Here is a 19,316-nt window from a genome sequence, read left to right as displayed (position 1 = left end):
TACACTGTCAACTGTGGGACCTTATATAGAGAGGTGTGTGCCTTTCCAAATAATGTCCAATCAATTGAATTTACCACAGGTGGAGTCCAATCAAGTTGTAGAAACATCTCAAGGATGATCAATGGGAACATGATGCACCTGAGCTCAGTTTCGAGTCTCATAGCAAAGGGTCTGAATACTTATGTAAATAATTATAAATATGCAAACATTTCTAAAAACCTGTTTTCGCTTTGTCATTATGGGGTATTGTGTGTAGATTGATGAGGGAAAACAATTATTTAATCAATTTTAGAATAAGGCTGTAACATAACAAAATGTGGAAAAATTCAAAGGGTCTGAATACTTTCCGAATGCACTAGAAGAAAAATATACTACTAACTCTTATAATAAATACTACAGTTTTACAAAGGGAATACTTGCATATGGTGTATTTGGGTGGTGCAGTGAGGTGTTCGGAGTCACTTTGATACAAGAGGAGATTGTTGTTATGGGACCTTTCACATCTCATCTTGAGAGTCATCAACTTCCTTGTATCCAAGCGGTATTGTCTGTGAGAGAAAGACGAAAACGCTATTAGATGGGCAATCGTTGTGTACTATCTGTATTCTTACGTAATGGTACAGAATATGAGACATCCCACAGACACACGTTAGCTACCAAGCTACAGCACACATGTATAGTTACTAGACTAATATGAGTCATAAAGCCAACATCATTCCTTTACTGTCCACCATCATCATCAAAACATTTCTCCAGTTTTGCTCCTCATGAGAGGCACTGAGGCTAGCTAGGTTAGTTATAACGTTAGACTACAGTACATTTTAGGTCTATCAAACACAGCTAGCTAGCAAGCTAAACTTGGCTAGTAGTGGTACTAGCAAGCCCCGTTATGGTGGAATCAATCACCAAATTGTACTGTACTGAACAACACTGCCTTGTGTAAAAATAAAGGTTATATTGCTAGCTAGCTACCGACAGCAAAACAACTTACTTGTTTGTCATTTGCCCTGCTGAGTCCTGGTCCAGCTGGTCTAAGCTGACACCGCTGCTTGCTGGTCTCGCAATTATTTTTCTTGCTGTCTCAACTCCTCTTCAGTGTATTCCGGCTCAAATAAATAGGGCTGTATGTTCCTATGTAGAAGAATATCATAAAATGTTTTGTTGTTCAGCTCTTCTTGGAAAGAGGAATCATCAGAAGCAGCCATTGTAGCTAATTATTTAGCAATCTCGGATAGACAGTGCACGGTAATATAGCTCCAGTGAACCTGTAAACTAGTACCGCCCCCGTTTTGAAAAGCATGTCTTCGCTGCTATTGTGATCTTGCAATCTGCGAAACACAAAGGCCACAATAATGGCTACAAAACATGACTCCATTCATTTTTAGATCAGACAGCAGGCTCAATCAGCCAATGACGTCATTGGTTGAACTCTCCCAGTGCAAAAATTCTGATTCCATTATGCAGCTATAGTGCATAATTATGTCTGAAACACCCTCTCATCAATCAGAATTATGTAGGGAGACTGGAAAATCACCCCAAATAGTGTGTAGCGGTGAAGTTTCCCTTTAAGTCACAGGTTTGTAGGTGTATTAATTTTGTTGTCTTTTAACAGGAATTCAAGGTGAGGAAATACCCTTAAATACACATAAACGTGGAACAAAGGAGGGATGGGGGAACTGTGCTAAAAGAATGTGGCTCTTCTTTCAACTGCTAGCGTGCTCACGGCACCTCCTGTCAGGGAAGAAAAAACCCAGGAAGAAAGAAACTGGGGAAATGCAAAACAAAGGCATCCTCCCCTAGTCTCCCCTGGTCTGGTGAGTGATTGATTATGACCTGTCTGCTTCTCTGCTCTTTACTATTTACTGACTGTCTTTTAACAAAGATCTACTAAGATTGACTTTATATGTGCTATTGGAGTTGAAGGATAGGAGTTATGCACAAGTGGATAAAAGTATTTTTTCCTATATTGCCTAATTGTAGACTAAGAAATGAAGTGTTTCATTCCGAAACTCTATATATAAATTTTCTGAAATGTTGGTAAATTAGCTTTTATTGTTTAAAGAAGTTATGAAAGAGATTGGTGTGTTTTTCACTATCTAATCATGGCATGGGGTTGTTCAATGACAGACATATTATTTGTTTAAAATATATTACTTAATGGTTTTATTTAGCAAAATACTATATATCCGCCTCACTCTCAGAGAAATAAGTAGTACTGCTAGGCTTTACACAGTCAAATGTAACAAATAACTTGCATTTGTGACATCTATATATAAAAGAGAGATCTGTACGTAAAACATTTACACTTGACATTTTAGTCATTTAGCACATGCTCTTATCCAGAGAATTGGATATATAGTGCTTTGTCCCCCCCCCCTCTCCCCCCAAAATATGATTTTCATACACATCTAAAACGTATGAATAAAAAATCTGAGAACAGTAATATTTCTGATGAAAAAACACATGTGAAAAATTTGTGGAAATAGCATTTTGGAAATAAACTTTTCAAATGCACAGTGTCGATGATGTAGAGAAGATCTTTACCAAAGTCTCCAGAGAGAGCCCTTCCTCAGCTGTGTGGATGTTCATGAATATATATAGATTTGATTTATGGGTAATTTTCCATCCTCCACGAACCCCATTGTTTAATTGGCGGGCTTCATAAAGAAAATACATTTTTTTACTCTTTCTTCTTTTAGACCACAGAGAGGGCGGTTTGTAAGATCTTTGTTTGTTCTTTTCCTTTTTTTGTTTTGCTTTCCTTTCCTCAAGCTGCAAGTCTTTAGTCAGAGCTTTGCTTTGACAGGTGAAGATCAACTAGAGCCATCGCTATTGGCAACCATGTGGGATTGGAAGGAAAGGTGCCACTGGGGTCAGTGGCAGAGTAGTTATTCTATACCTATGCAATAACACGCCCAGCCCCTAAGGGGTTAAAGTTCACCTACAACATTCAGTACCTTCACCAAATTTCTACAAACAGAGCTCTATTAAATCCGAATAGGTCTAAATCCACTCAATTGGGTTTATCTGCAGGGGATTTTTTGAATTTCAAAAGACAACTAACCTCTACACAGATTGCTGTATTTATATAATTTCATCAACAGAAAATCCTGAAGTAAAGTAAATCCTCACAGGATAGCGTAAACTGTTTCAGCAGAATTTTTAAACATAATTCCAGGCGTTCTTACCCCCAAAACGTGAAACAAATTGTGTCCGGTGTCCTGATGGATTGTCTATGAACAGTGAAACTCTGTTGACTTCCGTTGAAGTACTTAAAAACATGAAATAGTGGGAGGCGATTAAGCAATCACATTTTTAATTATGATAATGTCAATTGAGCTTGTCAAGAATTAATCATTTCAGTGGAGACAGTAAAATATACCTAACAAGGCGTTTCTCAGTGGTAAACACACAGCTTTTAAAACTGTAATTAGCCTGTAATACCTAACACATGGTTCACAAGCCATCTCCTAGCCCATACTCCCTCCTCTCCTCCACTTTCTCCTCTCTCTATAGGACACACTTCTCCACCAGTCTGAAATCTAACCACGCTAATAGGAAGTCAAATCTGTGTGGGCGATTTGGAGGCCCACAAGTAGTTAAGTACTGTTCGGTCTGTGTTTGAACACATTTTAAAGGCCCAATCTGTCGTTTCAACAGCCTGACTCAAGTAATGGTGTTTCTACTGATTTTGAGTCTCTTACTGACGCCATATGATGATCAATGCCCACTTCTGGAGTTCAAAAAAAGTCCATCCACTCCACCAAGGACGCAATGTGTCATATTCTCACCGTAATGGGTCTTCCTCTGTTATTTGTGGGCCATAGAGGACAGCGGTTAAAAACCAACAAATACCATCTTACATGTCCCTCCCTCCCTACCCCCCCCAACAACTGCCCCCCCTTCCCCTTCCCCACCCAACCCAACCCAACCACCCACCCACCTACCCACCCAAAGTGTTGAAGAATTCCCCTTGAGAGACAGACACAGATAATTGGTCACAGATTTTTGTTGGCAGGACACAAAGGGACCTCCTATTCACCCCTGTGCAGCTGTCCCATTCACATTCTCCCATCCTTGCTCCCTACAACCAGCATCCCACAACCACCACCGCTTCCCCCTGCAAGCCCTCTTTGCCGGCCCGGCAGGGCTGCCCCTGTCCAAACACACAGCCCCTTTCACTGGCACAATAGAGCCATCGGGACACATCCCTCTCATGACCCTGACCCAAACCCCCTTCCTACCCCCCGAGGCTCTATTGGCTTCAATGGGACACTTGAAGCCATTATTAGTTCCCTTTGATATGGGTAGCACTACCAATTAGGGATCCATTTGCCTTGAGAATTGCACCTGTAGGATGTATAGGAACTCAATACGTTGTCAGTGCTATCAGCACCCATATATGATGGCCCACAGCAGTCCCACACAGATATGGTGTTATCTTGCTGGTGTTTGTAACAAGTGACTGTAGAGAGTACTAAGTGGTAATAACAGAGATAGGTTGAGATAGGTTTGAGTTCAATGCAATTCAAACCTTCAATAGAATGTGGACCTCATATACTGTTAATGTTAATCAAAGCAACATGGGACAAGGAATATTCATCTATTTATTTTTTTCAGCATGATTTGCTCTCGCTGTTTGCAATTCAGGGGTTTATTTGTAAAATAAACATGGTCAATCAGCCATGAAATGCATGGATAAACATTTCGTAATTTGTTTTCAGGTAGGGTTACGGTACTTTTATTGTAACAGTTTCACTTCTAGTTCTGAAATGTCATGCAATTTTAATACAATTTTCCAGTTACAAAGCAATTGCTACACCTCCACAGTAGCTTCCTTAGAATTATCAGAATTCATCTAGAATGGTGATATCACATTTAGGAAAACCTCAGACTCAAGATCTCTGGTCACAGGAAACAGAAGTACGTAGACCAACAAATTTCAGTGAGTTCCTGTACTTTCTCGCTGCTCTACCTTATTTAATGCATCACATGTGTGTCGAGATGGTGTGTCTTACCAAGATGAAGGAATAGACTAAAACAGAGACAAGATAAGAAAAAAAAGTAAGAGAGAGAGAAGAAGGAATTCTACAACAGTGGGGGGATATAGAAAGAAAATAAAAAAGGAAGAAAAGAAAGAGAGAGAAAGACTCAGGTTTTAGGAGAAAAGAGGGAGAGAGTGATTACAATTCCAGTCACAACTTCCATCCATAGCTGTGTGCAGTGATCCTAGATTTCTTGAGCAGCCAAGCTCAGCCGTCCCGAGAGACTCCTGGGAAGCCACAGGTCAACCAGCCCTTTCCTGACGCACCATATGTTAAAGGAATTCTGCACTGCATTGTGGGATATGACACCACCAACCCCCACAGCTTGGTTTCCAAATTACTAACACATACATCCTAAAACCTTCCCTGCAGTTTCTGCTGTGGAGAACTTTCTACCATCAGGACTTAATGTTTTTAGAGTGATATGAAAAGGGTGGATTTTCCCTACAAAGATATACTATGGTTTAATCACAGAAGGTGGTAAAACTTTCCATAATAATCTTATATACTGACTAGACCGGGCACGCGCGTGCATCTATGTTCGCCATCGCGCGCATGTTGCTTTTATCCATCCACACCAGACGCGATCAGGACACGCAGGTTGAAATATAAAAATGAACTCTGAACCAACTATATTAATTTGGGGTCGAAACACATGAAACATTCATGGACTTTTAGCTAGCTAGCTTGCTGTTGCTAGCTAATTTGTTCTGGCATATAAACATTGGGTTGTTATTTTACCTGAAAAGCACAAGGTCCTTTTTTCTAGATCTTTGTAGAATTTTGACCCATTTTGAGTCACACAAAATCGTGTTACAATTAATCCACAGATTAAGGGGAAACCTAGTTTGTTTCTAGTAATCGCTCCTCCTTCAGTCTTCTTCTTCTTCTGTGGACTTTATATGGATGTTGGCAACCAACTCTAAGGTGCATTACTGCCATCAACTGGACTGGAGTGTGGACCTCAGTTAATCTTTCAATCACCCAGGTGGACATATGCCCCTAAAAATCAATGAGGAGATGGGAGAGGCGGGACTTGCAGCACGTCACACGTCCAAAATAGAATCAAGTTCATGGATACAGCTGGATGTTGTGGGCATGTTGTTGTTCCTACACTTATTGAGCCACTTCTTGTTATACCAACACCTGTTATACCAACTATACTTGCTGTGTTTCTTCATCTTGTTTCAATATTAATTGTCACAAAGCTTTGAACCTGTAAACCACAAGGTTAAAAAAGTGCTTTACAACAAGGACAAGAACGCAGATTGTACTGCAGCAGAAGTAAATGTATTAGCTGGCCAATGGTCTGTGGACAGAGGGAAGATTCCTCCCCATTGTAAGCCTTTTGTATCGCTACATGTCCTCTTCCAACTTTCCTGTTTTCAGAGAAACTCTCATTAGGAAGGCTAATTAAATGTTATTAGTAATCATACTAGAGGTCTTCACGGGTCTGAGTGGACCTGATTTACCCGAGACCCGACCCAGGCCCGATCGGGTTCGGGTCTGAAATTCTAACTCGGGTTCAGGTAGGGTCATGTTTGATTGTCATCAGGTCTCAGATCTATGTAACTACAGCTGATAGACCTGAGTGGACCCGAATGGACCCGACCACAGCTCTGCTTAGCCTATAGCATATTTATTTTACGCTAGTAAGGTGAATTTATTGACTTATAGAAGGCCTATCCAACATATAAAGACCTATTCGTTAACCAGAACAACAACTTTTTTTGTCACTCGGGTCCAATCGGGTCTCATCTAGACCCAGACCTGTCAGGGTACAGGTCGGGTCTAGGTCAAGTTGTTCTTGGGTACATTCAGGTCTGATTGTTCTCGGGTCCGTTCGGGTCCGGGTCTCCATTATTTAATTTTTTATGATCGTTCCATTCGGGTCGGGTCTAATTGTACTCGGGTCCAGGTCTAACTTTTTGGACCGGTGAAGATCTCTAAACACAACCGTTACAGGCCTTAACTATCTGCATGGTTCTGCCGGAAATTGAGTAAAGATACATTTGTTTTGATTTGATTTGATTTGATAGAATTCATGAACAGGAGTCTCTGAAACATTTAATAAAAAGCAATCAAGAGACCAAATTATGACCCATCTCATTATAAATATAGTATTATTCCTTTTCACAAATGTGATGTCAAAGTTTTTGTGTTGCTGAGGGAATTGTTGGAACTTTATATGATAATTTGAGGGAGAAAGTGAATAGAAATTAATTATGTGCATGTTCAATCATCTATGACAATACACAATTATCTAATTGCTGACAACGTGACTATCCATTTTTGTAGTAACAAAACTCAAGTCATTATTTTATTATTTCTCCTTCACCATAACTTTCCTTGGGAAAAGATGACCTTCTGACTTTTGTGTTTGAACTGACCAATGAAAGTCAACAAAAATGTAGTGCAGCCAAAACAAATGCAGAAACGTCGAATGTATTTTCTCAGATATTTTGCCATTTTTACCTCAAACAAAACAAACCTTAAAAATTCTGCCATCCTGCATTGTTTGAACACAAACAACATATGCAACAGACTGAATGCCCATCCATCTATCTATGGTGTTGAGATACTAGTCTTTGCTATGGGAATTGTTGGAACTTTATACTTGGAGTGGGGCCGGGTGTGGGGGGAAAGGGAAATAGATCAGCGCAGTTGGGGTTGATGGACGTCTGTCAGCCAGCTTGTGGGAAGTGAGCCAAAAGGGAAACAAGCCTGAGGTGGAGGGAGGGAACGCCGGAGGGAGCTGGAGAGAGGGAGCCCATGTGGTCCGGGACACGGGGCAGGAAATACCAACAAAGAGATTCAACACGGCATATTAATATGGAATTTGTTTCGCATTAAAGCAGTGAAAACAGGGTTGTGAGGAGGCAGACATAAGAGGAGATGGGTGGGTAAAGGCTAGCAGGTATTGGCGCACCCGGCGGGCTGTAGTCACAACCCAGGCCCAGTGGGACTATTAGGGCTTGACAGACTGACGGTCCAGGCAGAGGAAGAGAGGTGCTATTCATTGAGTACAGCTCAGCGTTCAACACCATAGTGCCCTCAAAGCTCATCACTAAGCTAAGGAACCTGGGACTAAACACCTCCCTCTGCAACTGGATCCTGGACTTCCTGACGGGCCGCCCCCAGGTGGTAAGGGTAGGTAACAACACATCTGCCACGCTGATCCTCAACACAGGGGCCCTTCAGGGGTGCGTGCTCAGTCCCCTCCTGTATTTCCTGTTCACCAATGACTGCATGGCCAGGCACGACTCCAACACCATCATTAAGTTTACCGACGACAAAACAGTGGTAGGCCTGATCACCGACAACGATGAGACAGCCTATAGGGAGGAGGTCAGAGACCTGGCTGTGTGATGCCAGGATAACAACCTCTCCCTCAATGTGATCAAGACAAAGGAGATGATTGTGGACTACAGGGAAAAAAAAGAGGACTGAGCACGCCCCCATTCTCATCGACAGAGCTGTAGTGGAACAGGTTGAGAGCTTCAAGTTCCTTGGTGTCCACATCACCAACAAACTATCATGGTCCAAACACACCAAGGCAGTCGTATAGAGGGCACGACAAAGCCTATTCCCCCTCAGGAGACTGAAAAGATTTGGCATGGGTCCTCAGATCCTCAAAAAGTTCTACAGCTTCACCATCGAGAGCATCCGGACTGGTTGCATCACTTCCCTGTATGGCAACTGCTCGGCCTCCGACCGCAAGGCACAACAGAGGATAGTGCGTTCGGCCCAGTACATCACTGGGGCCAAGCTTCCTACCATCCAGGACCTCTATACCAGGCTGTGTCAGAGGAAGGCTCTAAAAATTGTAAGACTCCAGCCACCCTAATCATACACTGTTCTCTCTGCTACCGCATGGCAAGCGGTACCGGAGCGCCAAGTCTAGGTCCAAAAAGCTTCTTGACAGCTTCTATCCCCAAGCCATAATACTCCTGAACAGCTAATCATGGCAACTCAGACTATTTGCATTGTTATTTTTATTTTTTACTTACCTATTTTTTACTTAACACTTATTTTTCTCAAAAATGCATTGTTGGTTAAGGGCTTGTAAGTAAGCGTTTCACTCTACACCTGTTGTATTCGGCGCATGTTACAATTTTATTTAATTTTATTTGAACTGCAGAGAGGTGGGGCAATTATTTCCCCCTGTGACCTGGAGTTTTTCCTTATCTGTTAACCTAACCAGGAAAACTCTGGACCCTATAAGGTATGACAGTGATTTATCAGTTGTATAAAGATTGTATATGGGCTATGATGGGACCAGTTTATCCTAATCAGGTCCCATGGTTTTAAAAAACACCTGAAAGAAGCTCCTGGCCCTGGGGAGATGAAAATCTTGTCAAACTGCTGTAACCTTATACTTGTTCATATGAATTATATTTAGACTAGATTAAGAGGGGGATTTCCTCTACCTAGACACAGAGACAACAACTGATAGACAATAGCACTCAGAGGGCTGAGCTTGCTTTATGCAGGTTTGCATCATGCAGGCCTATGCAACTGTAGGCCTTATAAAACTTTAACTCACATCTGTCATCACTATTATGTTGATATATTAATTCCAGTTAATAATTTTGGATTGAAAACATATAGGCAGCCTAGCCAGCCCAAGTTTGAATATAAACCAAATTTGATCACATTCACATTTTCTCCTGACACACAAATGGCCTATAAATACAAACTTTACCAATTTGTTTACCCTGACCAGATGAACAGGGCTCATAGGCTGTATGCATCTGCTATTATTAGTAGCCTACAGTTGATCATACTGAAAAATAGTATTGTTTTCATCCCTACAGCATGTCTGATCTCTAATGTTTAGGTGTAGCCTAGGCTGATGCAACATTTATGTAATGGGTTTTTGTCTGTCCAGAGTGATTTTGTGTTATCACCTTTGCTAAATAAATACAGAAGGAAAGTGGAAAGCCTACTTGAGCACGCATGAAAAAATGCGCTGCGTCAACCTCTCTCTTTAATCTCACTTTTAATGGATGATGCGATGGAAGCTATCAAATCATTCTGAATTGATTTCGACATCCCAGAAAAGATAGTTGAAAGTTCCATATGTTCAGCAAATAAAGCATCGTAATTTGCAATTACCTCTGCAAGCTCCTTGTAGTTGCCATTGTTAGAAGAACTTTACCTCTCGTCTTGTCCTCTAAAAGCCCATTCTTGAATGCCCAAAAATGCAGTGGTGTCGATAAGCCGCTTGAGAACATCCCTGTTTCTTCCTACTTTCTCGTTGTGTTGCGCAGTTTGAATACGCAGACCTTCGTCCATTACACAATCAAAGCAGCTTTTTCCCAGAAGCTTGAATCTCAGGTGGGCATTTATATGCTCCCTGCTTTTGTTATGCTGTTTTGCTGAACGATCGATGTTCTTCAGGTCACTGTACCCCGCATTCGCCCAAGGCTCAGACTTTCCAAAAAGCAGGCAAGGCCAGCAATAAAGGCGGCTTGATGAAAGGCTCTTTGTTAACCAGCTATACTTTTGATACCAGTTGGTATTGAACGCCCTCACCTTTTCATCCTTCTTCATGAAACTGATCTCAGGCAGAGGTCGACCCTCGGTTTTAATTTGCACCTTTTCCGTGTACCCCAGTGAATGAAAGGGGTTCTTCAACAAAAAGTCCACAACATTTTCTAGCTACTGCTACTTGCTACTGAAGTTAGCAAGGCACATTTTAATAAATTACACCTAATGGACACAAAAATAAAGTTCTAAAACCAAGAAAACAATTTATAATCTACCTCCTCCCTCCTGTAATTTGAAGAAACTAATTTGAATTGAATAATATCCTAAAAATGTTCAACTATCACTTTTCACTGTCAATCTCTTTCCAATAATGTCACCAACTCACCAAGCTTCACAACACATAGAACCCCCCCCATAATGCTCTGCGGCACAACCCAAATACAACACACTAGATTAATTCTCTGATCCTAATCCTATGATTGGATGGACAACATGTCAGTTCATACTGCAAAAGCTTTGATTGGTTGGAGGTCGTCCTCCGAAAGAGTTCATAATTACCATGTTGGTCTATGGAAGGGGGTGAGGCCTACGAGCCTCCTAGGTTTTGTATTGAAGTCAATGTAGCCAGAGGAAATCATAAGCTAGCTGTCCTCCGGTTACACCATGGTGCTATCCCAGAGAGTGCTGTTTAAGTTACTATAGACCTTCAGTGCAAAACAGTGTGTTTTATGACATATTAATATATTTAGTATAGTTTTATCTCAAATTGATAACTTTTTTAATGTTTCGCTATTTTTATTTTTATGAAATTTCACTGAGGAGGACGGTCCTCCACTTCCTCCTCTGAGGAGCCTCCACTGACACACACACACACACACACACACACTCACACACACACACACAAACTGTGCCTGTCACTCAACAACCAGTAATTCAAAGATTATCTCAAGCACAACGGCATAAACATAGCATGCTCACAGACACATACACACCCAGCCTGGTCTCATACACTAGACATAACATAGTAAACGTAAATCCGCAACACTCAAATGAGTATGATATGTTACATTTGGTATGGTTACATAAGACAGATGGTTACTTAAGGTAAAAACTAAAGTAGGGTGGTTGTTCGGGATAGATGGGTTGGTGTATATGTGAACTTCTAGCAACCCAAAGGTTGCGAGTTGGAATCTCATAACGGACAACTTTAGCATTTTTGCTAATTATCAACTTTTCAACTACTTACTACTTTTTTGCTACTTTGCAACTACTTACCATGTTAGCCAATCCTTCCCCTAAACCTAGCATTAACCCTTTTAGCTAACCCTTCCCCTAACCCTAACCCTAACCCCTAGCCTAGCTAACATTAGCAAGCTAGCTAATGTTCACCACCTAGGTACCTAGCTAGAATTCGTAACATATCATAAGTTTTGCAAATGTGTAACTGATAATACCATTGTAATTCGTAACATATCATATGGGTGATGGGTGATGGACATCCACAAATTAATACTTACCATACGAAAAGTAACATATCATACTAAATGAATTGTCTCAGATTTACGTACAGAATAATACGAAATGCTCTGAGACCAGGTTGACACACACACACACCCACACACACACGCACACACACACACACACACACACAGAGCCATAAACTCACAGTTTTTTTTCTCCTGCTTTTCAAAAATACATACCCAAGTGCATCCATTCTCACACCCACACAGATTCCTAGGAGGAAACTCCATCTCCTTGCCTTCTTTCAACTGCAATGCTATCCACATAGCCCAAGGAGACTAAATCCTGCAGCTCTGGTCAACTTTGGTCAACGTTGGATCGCAAACGGAATTATTAGTTTATAACCACTTTCATAATTTCAATTTGAAGTTATGCGACAGCATCTCCAATATCCAACAGCAATATGTACAGTTGAAGTCGGAAGTTTACATACACTTAGGTTGGAGTCATTAAAACTAGTTTTTCAACCACTCAATATCTATATCCACAGTAAAACGAGTCCTATATCGACATAACCTGAAAAGCCGCTCAGCAAGGAAGAAGCAACTGCTCCAAAACCGCCATGAAAAAGCCTGACTACGGTTTGCAACTGCACATGGGGACAAAGATCGTATTTTTTGGAGAAATGTCCTCTGGTCTGATGACCATCGTTATGTTTGGAGGAAAAAGGGGAAGACTTGCAAGCCGAAGAACACCATCCCAACCGTGAAGCACTGGGGTGGCAGCATCATACTGCAGGGGTGCTTTGCTGCGTGAGGGACTGGTGCACTTCACAAAATAGACGTAGTCCCGTGTAGCTCAGTTGGTAGAGCATGGCGTTTGCAACGCCAGGGTTGTGGGTTCGATTCCCACGGGTGGCCAGTATGAAAATGTATGCACTCACTAACTGTAAGTCACTCTGGATAAGAGCATCTGCTAAATTACTAAAATGTAATGAGGAAGGCAAATGATGTGGATATATTTAAGCCACATCTCAAGACATCAGTCAGGAAGTTAAAGCTTGGTCGCAAATGGGTCTTCCAAATGGACAATGACCCCAAGCATACTTCCAAAGTTGTGGCAAAATGGCTTAAGTACAACAAAGTCAAGGTATTGGAGTGGCCATCACAAAGACCTGACCTCAACCCTATAGAACATTTGTGGGCAGAACTGAAAAAGCGTGTGCGAGCAAGGAGGCCTACAAACCTGACTCAGTTACACCAGCTCTGTCAGGACGAATAGGCCAAAATTCACCCAACTTATTGTGGAAGGCTACCCGAAACGTTTGACCCAAGTTAAACAGTTTAAAGGCAATGCTACCAAATACTAATTGAGTGTATGTAAACTTCTGACCCACTGGGAATGTGATAAAAGAAATAAATCATTCTCTCTGCTATTATTCTGACATTTCACATTCTTACAATAAAGTGGTGATCCTAACTGACCTAAGACATGGAATTTTTACTAGGATTAAATGTCAGGAATTTTGAAAAACTGATTTAAATGTATTTGGCTAAGGTGTATGGAAACTTCCGACTTCAACTGTATATAAAGAATCCCATTGGATCAAGTAAATGGCCATTTGCTGAAAGAGCATAGCTATAAATTAGGCTAGACAATGTCATTCAAATGAAAAGGAATTTCAGTGTGAGCTGACAATTAAAACCTGGAATTACAAATGAAATTAAGCTTTCTCAGAAGATACACGATCAGTCATGCTGGGGGTTGGGGCTGGGGCTGGGATGGCGGGCTGGGGCTGGGCTGGGAGCTGGCTCGTGGTACTGTTCCTCTGCCTGTGCTTTAGCAGTTTACATGCACTGTGAATACCACAGAGAAACAGAGAAAGTCCAAAGCTCACGTCTGTGTTCTGCCAGGTAACCACTACCAGAGGGAGAAAATAACAGAGTAGGCCTCTCCAAATCCTGGAGATTAGAGTAAGAGAGAGGGAATCTCTCAGGGGTACAGGCTGAATTGAGACTCCCTTCCTTGGGCTAGTTCCTCTCAGACACAAGGAGCTGGGGTGGGTTAGAAGATGGGTCTGTGTTGTTTTTGCATGACAGAGCAAAAGCAAGTTCAGGTTAGGAGGGCAAAAAGTTGTGGAATGTTTTTCAGCAGGGCTAGGAGAGTGGTATATGTGTGTATGGAGGGGGTTAGCATTCTCACCTCTCCCCCACTTTCTCCCCCGCCTCCCCCTGTCTCCCCCCTGTCTCCCCAGAGCTGACACGTTTCATGGCTGCTATAAAGAGGAGACACTGCCCTCAATTTCCAATGAAAGAGGCCTAAACAGGGTACAGGCAACAAAGGATACTTTCTTCCCCCCCAACCCCCCCTCCCCCCTCTAGGTTTGGAAAATGTGATTATTATTAGGAGAGTCCAGCTCTTTTATATTTCTTGAAAATATTTATGTAGAAGGAAAAGAGAAGGGGGAAAGGTGAGAGAACATGTCTGAAACGGTCTCGTGGCCAGAGACTTCCAGAGAGTTGGGGTTTTAATTTACGAGGTGTTCGGGGAGAGATTAACTGGCTACTTTTTCTTATTTATCTGTCTGTTTTTGCTTGTGTGTTTTTCTCTCGATATGTGTTACGTGATGGATTTAGTGTGTGTGAATGTTGTCAGGGCCTTTATTTTATTTATATATTTTTCCAGGGCCTTTTGACTCCATTACAAAACACCTAAACTAAAAGTCCGGGGGTGAAGTACATGATGTTCATGTTGCGTCTGTTTCAGTTGATGCAGTAATGCTGATGTGTGAGCCGGGAGGTTATTTGTCAATACAGCAGGCCTTGTCTTGTCTGTCTCTGTATAGACATACTGTATCTATCTATCTATCTCTCATCACGACTGCCTGGGGGGGAGACAATTCTCTTTGGGGTGACTATGTGTTTCAATTGATTGTTTTGCCTCTCTGAAGTTTGTGCTTGTCTATCAGGAGGTATAGGGGTGAACCCTAAAATCGGACAAATTGCAGAAAATTGCTTACACGCAGTCATTCCTGTTTGGACACACTTGGCACATCTGGTTGTGATCTGGCTACAAAAGGGCCTCTGCGCAGAGCTTAGCCCTCAGACTGGTGCTACATTTTCTCCCTGCCTGGGCTCGGTGCGAATGGAGATGTTCCTCTCTCCTCTCCATAAGGGGGCAACGGGCGGGACGGGGGTTCGGGGGGGTCGTGATGCTTGGCAGATGTCTCTCAGTTTAAGAGCAGCAGTAGGTTTTAATTGAGGGGAGCTGCAGAGATGAATGCAGCACCATGACAGTGCAGCCATTTCAAAGGGCTCACAATCTGGCAACTTTAAACACAGCAGATAAAAAGATGTGGAGATACATTTCCTGTGTTTGGCATTACACACACATGGCCACATTCAAATGATTAGTACTTCAAGCGGCAGAGCAGCACTTTTGGGAATGAGCTCCTGCATGAGGTCCTACATGGCTCATCAAGCTTCTGATGCTGCAGCTGAAGAAAGGTCTGGTCAATCAGCAACTCTCTGTTTAGGCAATAGATCATTTTCTATTGTCTGGAGTCCAGCCGTATACCGTATGGTTTCTCAGCTTTCGTTACTGGTATTCCCCAAAATGTAATTAAGTCTTTGGAAAACAAATCAGAAAAAGTCAGAGTAAACTAATACAACAATTCAAGAAGTTCTCAAACCCATTGACCCATTTTGTAAAACTGCTGGATGGATTTTGAGAGTGTGTACTTCATCTGTCTTCAGCTACACAGCACGTTACATATGGAGGAAATGCATTGAGCAGAAGTTGTTGTCCAGCTCTCCTTTTCCCTCTGCTTTCTCTTCTTTTCTCTGTAGGTATATGGGGAGAGAGGTCATAGGTGAATAGTTGGGAGCGTCACGCGTAGCTGAGCTGTTATAGGGAGGAAAACTGAAAGCACAGCTGCAGACTCTGAGGTCTCAGCTTCTCAAATTGCCTCTGCCACAGTTTCCTGCCCTGCTCACTGCCAGGCCAGGCGAAACTGCTGGCCTCTTAATAGCCACACCCCCAGCTTAATAATCCATGATGTCACCGCAACATTTCTTTTTGTTTTTGTTCATTTTTTCTCTCCTACCACTGGTTCTTTCCCATTGTTTTTAAATATTAACAGGTGGAGCCAGGGACAGGGAATCAATTTGGCCAGTCTGTCCTCTACTATCACATCTGCTTCAGTTTTCACTTCCCGTTGTGTGTTTGTCCATGTGTATTTGTGTTTCTTCCCCCCGGTTCCCCTTTGGAGGAGAGAGGCAGAGGAGTGATCAGTGGGTCTTTGAAGCCGCTGGCCCCTGCCCTGGCTTTCCAGAGCACATGAGCCCAGGCAATTACGCAGTGCTCTTAACAGACTGCTATTAGTGTGTAATGTACCAGTCTGGAAGAGGATTTGGTGGAACTGGAAAAGGTTTGCAATTGTACATAATCTCACTCCCCAGATTGTAAACGTGTTATCATACAGAGTGGTGTTCGAAACAACTCTCAAAAATACAAAATAAACAGTAGACATTCATTTATTGATTATATAGTTTATTCATGTTGTTATTCTCAGTGGTAGCCACTCTCCACTCTAAACATTCACAATAAATGAAATACGTTGGATATATGAGAATAATCATTTTTGGGAAATAATCTTGAATTGATCACTGCTTTCAACTATGTGGACAGTGGTTGTATGGCAGAGTAGGCAATTTCTGAGTGCCCAGGGAGAGATGGAGGAGAGGGGGAGAGGACTAGGTCATCAGAGCAAACCTGGAGCTCATTTATCATGGTGATTGGCAGCTCTTCTCCCTATTCCACGTCTGAGAAATGACCACAGAGCACATGTGGTGGACAGGAAGAGCCAGGGTCGAGGGGGCCAGAGAGATGATGGTCCCTTTATCCCTGCAATCACCGCCATTAAGTAGAAGAGTCCAGGAAAAGAAGAAGACAAATACACCGGTCCATCTGACATACTCTTCCTGTCCTATCCTCCCTGGCCAGACTGTGAGCTGCTGTAACAGAAATACTCCACAGACGTTAAGAGTGAGTTTACAGCTGGAGAATAATCTTTTAGGTTAGGGACAATTCATGTTTTGTATTGACAAAATGCTCTGGGCTGCCAAAAATAAGACGCCAGGAGACAGAGGGCAGAAGAAAAATTAATCACAGAGGGCCCAGTGCTATATTAAAATACCATTTTCAAAGCAGTATGGAAAACAACAGACAGGCAGGGATGTCCTTACTTCTTCATAGAGAATGACTGGTACTGTATCTCCCAGATGTACATGGACCGTGTTGCACAATCCACTCCTCCTGACTAACGGCTTGGGACTGTTGTGGCAGTGTGCACTAAACCAGAGCATGCAGGAATGGGGTCTGGAAAACTGTGGTGCACTTAAAGAGACTTTATCCAAAGTGCCTGGTTGTACAGCCATCTCCTCTGTTGTTGTCTGGTCAAAAAATAAACATGACAACAGAGCAGTGTGGGCTAAAACAGGACCAGATCTGACTACCATGCTAGAGAGCAACAGCCTTGTCCTGACAGAAACAGCTCAGTCCCAGGTCTTTGATTCTCCCAGGGTGTGAGTGAGTGGCACCAGGAATACTCTCTCCTCTCACTGCTCCCCTGGCTCTCATTTACATTACCAAGAATATATCCTGACAGCCAGGGGATGTTTTTGATTTGTTGAAGCCCCTGCTGAAAGAGGATGATGTTTAGAACCAAGGCCGCTGCTCTCTCCTTCTCCACATGGCGTCTGATGCACATGCCAATTTGGACACCATGTTGGGTGATGACAAGGAATTACAGAGAGCAGGACTGGGAGGGTTATGAAAGGAAGATGTATGTGTTTTTGTCTAGGAATGTCTAAAATGTATAATGAATACAAGGGCAATCCTTTACCATGGTCTGTAAAGGGCTACAAGCAGCAAACTGCAAACCAAACCAAATAAAAATATGTGTTATACATTGCCACTTCATATGAGCCAAATTGCATGGCCAGGGTATAATCCATTCAATTTTCCCATCCCATTCCAGGACTCCACATACATTAGAAACAATAGCAATGCTGTTCTTAAGGCTGAGCTAGCTCACCCCCACCCCCATTCTATCAGGCCCGTCTGACACCTGCTATGTTTAGTGAGAGCAAGGGACAACTGGAGGCATGGTGTGTGTTTGTGTTTCTGTATAGATGTGTGTATGTGTGTAAGTATGTACAACAATGTGTGAGTGCATGTGACAGGAGGGCGGCACACATTTTAACCCTCTCGCATGCCGCTCTGTCGCCAGCGGGGCTTTGTGTGGCCACATACCTTCACCATGGCAGACATGGAAAACATTCATGGACCAGTATGGCCAAGAGATTAGATGGCTCCTCGTAGGCTCTGGCTCCAATAATGCTTCAAATACAATGGTGCCATGTCGCCGCAATTTAGGCTCTTTGTCTTTGGAAAAAATGCATGCCATGTATCGCCATACTATCACACTATTATTGGTCTCTGGCACTATTTCGTTGATGGGGCCGTTTACGAGTGGGTGCGTGTCTTAATGTGTGTATGTGTGTGTGTGTGCGCGCACGCGTGTGTGTGTTTGTGTGTGTGTGTGTGTGTGTGTGTGTGTGTGTTTGTGTGCACGCTAGCACTAGAATGGTTGTGTGTGAAAAGAGAAAAGAGGCATGAGAGGGGATTACTTGTAGAACTAGCAATGGATCAACTGAAACACAACATTGACTGAATTGCCAAAGCAGCTGTCTTTGAACAGCTGCCCGACTGAAAAGATTTGCTAGAAACTGGAAGGAAAAAAAACTATGAGGATGAAGCAAACGAGGCCTGTGAGGCATTTCGCAATTTCCCAAGTTTGAAAAATGCATGCTGGATTAGGCACCCTTTTATTGGAAATTCATATCGGCTTCAAGGGAGTTTCACAGGATGTTTGAATAGATGCATTTTCTATGCTACACTGTGAGTACAGAACGTCGAGTAAGTATGCTACCAAACTAAAAAGCCCCAATCCTAAATCTACACACATTTCCAACAACCCAAACTAATTCAGAGCAATGCAACAAACTGAACGGAACAAATTTGTTTTTTTCAGCTACTCCACAGTGTTTGGTTGCTTGGCTTCATGGAATTTACAGGCTGGGTTGACTGCCTTGGTGGCACAGTCAGCATGGATTTCCTGTAGAATGTTAGTCAGATTGAGGCCTCTCTCTCTCCCATTCGCTCTCTCTCTCTGTCCCCTTCTCCCTCTGCCTGAGGCTTTCTGGCTGCTCTAGATCTCATAAATCAGCCGTAGCACAGCCCTATCCTGGAGCT

The sequence above is a fragment of the Coregonus clupeaformis genome, chromosome 20, assembly GCF_020615455.1.
Source record: "Coregonus clupeaformis isolate EN_2021a chromosome 20, ASM2061545v1, whole genome shotgun sequence".
Classification (NCBI taxonomy): domain Eukaryota; kingdom Metazoa; phylum Chordata; class Actinopteri; order Salmoniformes; family Salmonidae; genus Coregonus; species Coregonus clupeaformis.
This window is presented reverse-complemented; position numbering follows the sequence as displayed.